Source organism: Nyctereutes procyonoides, unplaced genomic scaffold (assembly GCF_905146905.1).
Source record: "Nyctereutes procyonoides isolate TBG_1078 unplaced genomic scaffold, NYPRO_anot_genome, whole genome shotgun sequence".
NCBI classification, from domain to species: Eukaryota; Metazoa; Chordata; class Mammalia; order Carnivora; family Canidae; genus Nyctereutes; species Nyctereutes procyonoides.
This window is the reverse complement of record NW_026575131.1, coordinates 16,315,915-16,323,094: the sequence shown is the minus strand read 5'-3', so window position 1 is coordinate 16,323,094 and position 7,180 is coordinate 16,315,915. Positions and strand designations below refer to the sequence as shown.

The window sequence follows — 7,180 nt, the reverse complement described above, 5'->3', positions numbered from 1 at the left end:
AGAGCTTGCCTAACACCAGGGTCTTCAGCTCCGTGATTTGTCCTTTTTTATCCAAAAAATATCTTTCTCTCTGCAATCATTGTAGGCTTTTTTTCTTAATTGAAGATATGTCAGAAAACTGGACTTCATAATTTGGTTTAACATTAGGTATACCGAAGTGATGAATTAGTATTATAAATATTTGTGTATTTTGCTCTTATTTCCACCAAAAAGAACAATTAAAAAAATTATCCCTGGTTGTGGTAATATTATACTTAAAACAGAATTTCAGTGTATACTTCTTTACTTCTATTTTCTTTTGCATTAATTGCCTATTTATTGTAAAACTCTAGTTAGTTTTCACTATACAATATTTTGCAAGTGTTGCTTTATGTGTTTAATTACATCAATTAATTATTTGCATGATTTAACAGCCCATAGGCTACCAAAGAAATGATCATTTTAAAAAGCTTCATGTTGCTGACTATTTCCGAAGCAAAATTGGAAAAGATTCAACTTGGAGAATGATTGATTTCTTAGTGATGTCTTTCTGTCATAAACCCAAGATATTTGAGAAAGACATGCTATAATTTTTCTACAGCATAGTGAACTGCCAAATACCAACATTTTAAAAACTTGAAGGTATTAAAAGGAGAATTGTGTACCAACAGTAAAACTTCACAAATGTCCTACATTTCTATTTTAAATAAAATAACTTTTGAACGTCCTACCAGTCAATGGGAATTTGGAATTATTCTATCCAGTGACTCAGACAACTGGAGAAAGCATTGTTTAAATTGTAGGCACACTATGTTTATGAAAAAGGTTCTTCGAGAATTGTTAACTGCAGTGAGCATTCTAATGATGGCTATGCAAATATTAAACTGCCTCTACAATTATGTTTCTGTTTTCTTTTCAATATTGAATGTTTACATTCTTAAAGCAGCCCTGATCGATAGCTTTTATTGACTTTGTTTTCTCCTTTCTCAGTTATTCCTTTTCTTGTTTTGCTTTATGCATTCCTTCACATGGTGTTTTATTTATTTATTTATCTCATTGTTGATGTGGGGGGAAAGGTTGCCCTCTTTTTATTAACAGCTTGAATTACCAGCAGGCACTGAGGCTTAGCGCCAAGCAAGGAACACGCAGACAAGCTTATTTTTTCCAGTACCGCTTTCAACCTTGAATACAGACCTCTGGGTAATGTCACACTGGATTCTTACTGAATATTTGCTGAGAGCTTCTTTTATGCTTGTCTCAGCATTGGCTTAAAACAAGATCCAGGGCTAAGAAGAGCCAAGCTGCTTTCAAAAAGGTCTTTTCTCATTTGCCCTTTCTCTTCCAGACTTTACAGCACCTCTGGCTTTCATGAATACCAAGCTGTGTCTTGGACTCTTTAGACTCTACGCGTGTAAGGACTTGGTGTTTTTAAAATTTTAAACATGACACATAAATTCAGTATGAGTAGATTCAACCCATAATCTATATCGGCAAGTCTCCAGACCTGGTCTCCCCAGTTTAATGTTATCAGTGAAAGACAAGAACACTACAATCTACTCGTACAAGCCAGAAAACCAGGGTGATCCTTGACATCCTCACTTTCTTACACTGTGCAGTTCAACAAAATTCTGTTATTCTTCATTCTTAAACATCCCACATGCATACCTAGTTCCCTCCATCTCCATCACCACTACTTAAGACCAAATATTATTATCTCTTGTCTGGAGGGGGAAGTTTCCTAACTGGTTAATCCACAGCCATTCTTGTGTGCCTCTTTCAATTGCCTCCACACTGCATTTACCTGAATAAATATGGAATAATATCACATGCTTCATTCCATACATGAAACACTTCCATGGATTCTCATTACAATCAATATGACCTATAAAATCCTATATGTTTTAGCTCCTTTTACAGCCTCACTTCAATCTATATGTCCTAGTCACCTGTTTGGTTTCTCAATTAGACCATGTCTCTTCTATTATAAGACCATAGTTTCTGTTATAAGACATTAGTTCCTTCTACCAAATGAACCCAATAGTCTGGGTAACATTTTTTTTCTCTGTACATATGTGTCTCAACTTCTCTGTTCACTCAATTTTGTTGGGACTAGAAGATTAGCTTATTAAAAAGCCATCCTGGAACCACTATTAGACTAGCCACATTAATCTGTTTTACCAGGCAACCTACTTAAGTGTTCTGACATAATTCCCAATTTGTTTTAACGTACAATAGTTCTATCTTATCCACTTTGCTGAGTTTCAACTACAGTGAACTTAGAATCATAAATCCTATCACAGAATATCTGAATGAAAAGATCTTTTTATTTTGATTACTATGTTTTTGAGATATGGAAATGGAATCCCAAGAAAGCAAAATTATGTGCCTAAAGTTCTGGGAAACATCAAATTTAGAACTGATATACAGCTTTCCTGACTCCTAGCCCAGAAAAAATATAAAGGTATACCAAGGTTGACTAATGATTAACAGAAAATCTAGGAAGATTAAAAAAAAACTATTTCATTTTTTGCACTATTTTGTACCTATTTTATACCCACTATTCAAGATTCTATTTCATTTTATCTGAGTTGGTATCTGGCTATCAGTAGGAAGAAAAAAAATCCCATAGTTATTCTTTTGATCTTACAATTGATGGAACTACTGTACTAAACAGCTAGTATTTTAAGTAATCTGCTATTATAGTAGCTACTAAAATGATGATGGTGATGATGCTGATAATTAGATACAAGAGAGGAAAGTCATTCAATACTTACATAAAAGTGAAAACATTTCTAAATTTTAAAAAAGTTTAAATATGTAGTACTAAATGAACACTTAAGGAAACTATGTTTCTCCTGTAAGCTGAGATCTCTCCCTATTAGTACCTCCTTTGATTTCCAGTATTTTTGTTTTTCCTCTGATTAAGAGGAGTCAAGCCTCCCCATTCTATTTCTGATCCTCCCAGCCGCCAATTGTGAGAATGTATGCCACACCACCCATATGTTCATCTCCAGATGGCTAGCCTGCTTCTCTCAGTTCCCCCACCTGCCTGGGCCAAAGGCATGCTGTGCTCAGAACCCTGTGTATAACATGGAAGATGCTGGTGCCTGCTGTCATCTACACTCTCATGTCCACAGCTTCACAAGAGAACAAGGGAGGAAAGAAATAAAGAGAGGCAGGGGTGAAGGGAATCAAGAAAAGAGTTAAGGCGAGTGGAGGAGGAAGAAATGGGGGAAAGAAGGAAAGGCCAGTGACAAAGAGAGGAAAGATTACAATTCAATAAGAGTGTGGTATTTTATGATAGCCCATTGTTATTTTGACAATTTAAGGAAATTAATACTGTGTACTCAAATATAAAATCAATGCCCCTTAAATAGAGTCACATGAAACAAAACACAAATTCTTTCTTAGAATTGATAATGTATTAAACTGGCCCAAGAAGTGAAAGACAGTAGAGAAAAGGCTTCAAGTGGTTTTCTGTTATTCTTTATGGAAGACACCCCATGCATATGTGTGAAGTGTCTCATATACATTGCTAAGCAATAACATCCAAGATATAAAACACATGTTGCTGACAAATAGAGGCATCATGTGTTTGAGTTGCAACTCAAGCAAAAATTCTAGGATAAAGGAGAGATGACAAAAATCACAAAGGGGATTTCCTCTCTTCTAACTTTATTTTCCCACTGCTTTTAAGCCCACTGTTTCTGCAAGTACTGTCCTCAATAACCTATGTCAGAATCACCTTGGGCAGTCAGAGAGAACCATACAATAATTGTTTAATTGAGGCCATTGTAAAAGCTTGTCATAATGCCCCAAAGCCTCTCTTTCCCAAGTAGAGTAAAAGCCAAATGCCGTTACATAGAAAAGATCCTAAAGATGAGTAAAGAAGGGAAACTAAAAAAAAAAAAAAAAAAAAAAAAACAAAAAAAAAGAAGGGAAACTAGTTAGAAGGTGATTGCAATAATTCAGGAGAGAAATAATGGAGGACTAGACTAGGGTAGTAATGATGAAGTTGGGAAGATGTGGGTACATTCTTGATGTAATTTCAAGTAAGGCTTGTAGAATTTCTTTATCAGTAAGACCTGGAGTGAGACAGCAAGAGATAAGTCAAGGTTAACTCAAATTGACTTGGCTTAAATAACTGACAAATGGATCTGCCCTTACTTCGGATGCAAGGGAGTATAGACGTAGAAGGTTTTGTGAGGTGTGGAGTGGGGACAGATTGGGAGTTCTGTTTGAGAATGTTGATTTTGAGTTCCTGGTGGAGATTTCCATTAGGCTGTGGTTGGAAAGAAAAGTCTGGGCTGTTGTCATCATAGATGGTATTTGACGAAATTAGATAAGATGATATCTCACAGGAAATGCCATAATAAGAAATGAGGAGATTAAAGAACTGTACAGTGAATGAAACACTACTATTAAGAGATCAAGTAGCTGAAATGAAGCCATCAAAAGAGATTGAGAAGGACAAGTTGGTGAGTGAAAAAAAAAAAATAGATGGTGTCCTGGAAGGCAAGTTAAAAAGTTATCTCAGGGATGGCAGAGTAATAAGTTCAGAGATTAGTGGAGAGAGCAAACAATTAGACATATTTTTAATAAAATGAATAGGATTATTAATAAAAAGAATAGTTGAGCCCAATATTAACTATTAAAAATTCTACAAATTAATGTAAAATATAAAACCAGGATAACTGCTACAAAAGAAAAGATGATATTTTATAATAACAAAAACAATTCATAATGATAGTGATAGTGGAAGTGATAGTGGAAGACATAGGGTCAGGAATTCTTGTCCAAGGAAACAATCTTGAGGTGAAAGATGAAATATTTATACAATTTAACTACTGAAGTAGATGGGAAGGGTTTGAAGTGTTCCAACCTGAATGGATGGAATTTTCAATGGTGAGTATAGAAGAAAGCACATTATGTTCAAGTAAAAGAAAGGGTGTGACTTAAAGTGTACATATGTGCATACACATAGCAAATTAATGTGGCAGCTTAGATACAGGATTATGCATGTTTAGGAAATTTCTTGAGAAGCACCCAAGATGAGAAGTACATGCCATTATATCAGGATACTTTGGCTGCAAGTAAGAAAATATCTGAATAAAAAAGTGACTGAAAGAATAGGAGTTTACTAATAAATCTCAAAAAGAAGTGCAGAGAGAGGTAATTACAAGGAACTTTTAGTGACTTTATGATATCAGAGCTCCAGATAACTTCCCTAGGACTCTCTTAATCTTCCCCTCATAGGCACTAGACAGCTGCTGCTGCTCATAGTAGCAAGTGCTACAAAAATGTTTAAGGCAAGAAAGAGGATGCAGGGACTTTCTCCTCACATATTTCTCCCTTTCTATCAATTAATAAAATACATCTCAAAGGCCACCAACCAAGTTCACTTTAGTGTAACTAGCAGAACTAGGATAAATGGCTATTCCTATCTGCAATGGGAATTGGAAACACAAGTTTCTGATGATTTTATATTTAATTTTGAAGGCAAAATCATGGTATGTTGGTAAATATTTAACAAATGGCTGTTGACAGAGACCACATATTTGTCCACTCATAGGGAAATTATAAATTTCATTGCTATAGAGGATTTGTAGCTAATAATAATAGTATATGCAGTATTCTTTATTATAAATTCTAACTTATTCATATAAAATATGTCCACCAATTGTTTCCCAAACTTTACATCTGTATTTTTATTTATTTATTTACTTTTTAAAGATTTTATTTATTTACTCATGAGGGACACAGAGAGAGAGAGAGAGGCAGAGACACAGGCAGAGGGAGAAGCAGGCTCCATGCAGGGAACCCGATGCGGGACTCGATCCTGGGTCCCCAGGATCAGGTCCTTGGAGGAAGGCGCGCTAAACCGCTGAGCCACCAGGGCTGTCCACATCTGTATTTTTATATCAGACTGCTGTGGCAGCTCATGAGCATAGTTCAGTGTGAATGTTAGTTGATAATTTCATTCTAGTTAATGTTAATGAGTAATATGAAAGCATAATAAGAGTGAAGATAGATATCACAATTTCACCTATTTATCATTAATGTGAAGACATCCTTGCTAGATCTTTTTACACACGAAGTGTGTGTGCTTTAAAAAATGTTATTGCTTTATTAACTACCAGCAGGACTGGCCTGTAGGGGGCTGTGGATGCTCAGGGTATATGCAGGATGCCAGGACAACAAGATGATTGGGAGGCTGCTTTGAAGGAAAGGGGATGGCCTGAGGGCCAGGCCCAAGATCCCCTCAGATTTACTTCCATAAATAGGTAGACCTTGTAAAGGAGTCATGGCAAGCCTTGGCCATGCGGCCAATAAGATTAAGAAATTCTTGGAAATCTAGCTGCCCATCAGAGTTCAGGTCTGGGTTTTTCATCATGGACACCAGGGTCCTTGTGGTTCTTTGTGAAGGTAGCCAGTCCTGTATTCAGGAAAGTTAGGAACTCTTGTCTTGGGGAGTGCGCAGTTGTTGCCCTCCTTTCCTGCATACTTCTGGAAAACAGCAATCAGAGACTCGATGCACGGCTCAGCCTCAGTAGGGCAGGATATTTTTGCCATGTCTGCATGGAGCAGGCACAGAGGCTGTTACCAGGAGGCAGTGGTGCTACTTTATGACATCTTTGAATACCAGAAGATATTTCATCATTGTGTGTTCTTTTCATAACCTAATAGCTTTATATAACATACTTTTAAACTTAACCGGGGGATCCCTGGGTGGCACAGCGGTTTGGCGCCTGCCTTTGGCCCAGGGCGTGATCCTGGAGACCCTGGATCGAATCCCACGTCGGGCTCCCGGTGCATGGAGCCTGCTTCTCCATCAGCCTGTGTCTCTGCCTCTCTCTCTCTCTCTCTCTCTGTCTATCATAAATAAATAAAAATTAAAAAAAAGAAAATCTTTAAAAAAAATTAACCTACATTATTAACATATTTACATTACTCCTTTAAGTCTAGATAATCAACAAAGCAGGTAATCATGTTTTGATTTGTAGCATTTTCCTATTTTTATGGGATACTCCCAGCATTCCTCCCCAACATTCCCAGTGTCATGTTACCAACATAATGCCATAATGTAGGGTCGAGAAGCAGTGTGCATTAGCATACCATTATGTAGAACTTCCACTATACAGATGTAATAAATGTAAATTAACCCAAGAGCATAGATAATAGTACTCAGTAGGATACTTAG

The 7,180-nt window shown here is 36.6% G+C and overlaps 1 pseudogene; it reads right to left on the bottom strand.

Moving 5' to 3' along the window:
• Positions 1-6,247: 6,247 nt before the first annotated feature.
• On the bottom strand, positions 6,248-6,552 carry LOC129521647 (protein S100-A11-like; annotated as a pseudogene).
• Positions 6,553-7,180: the final 628 nt, after the last annotated feature.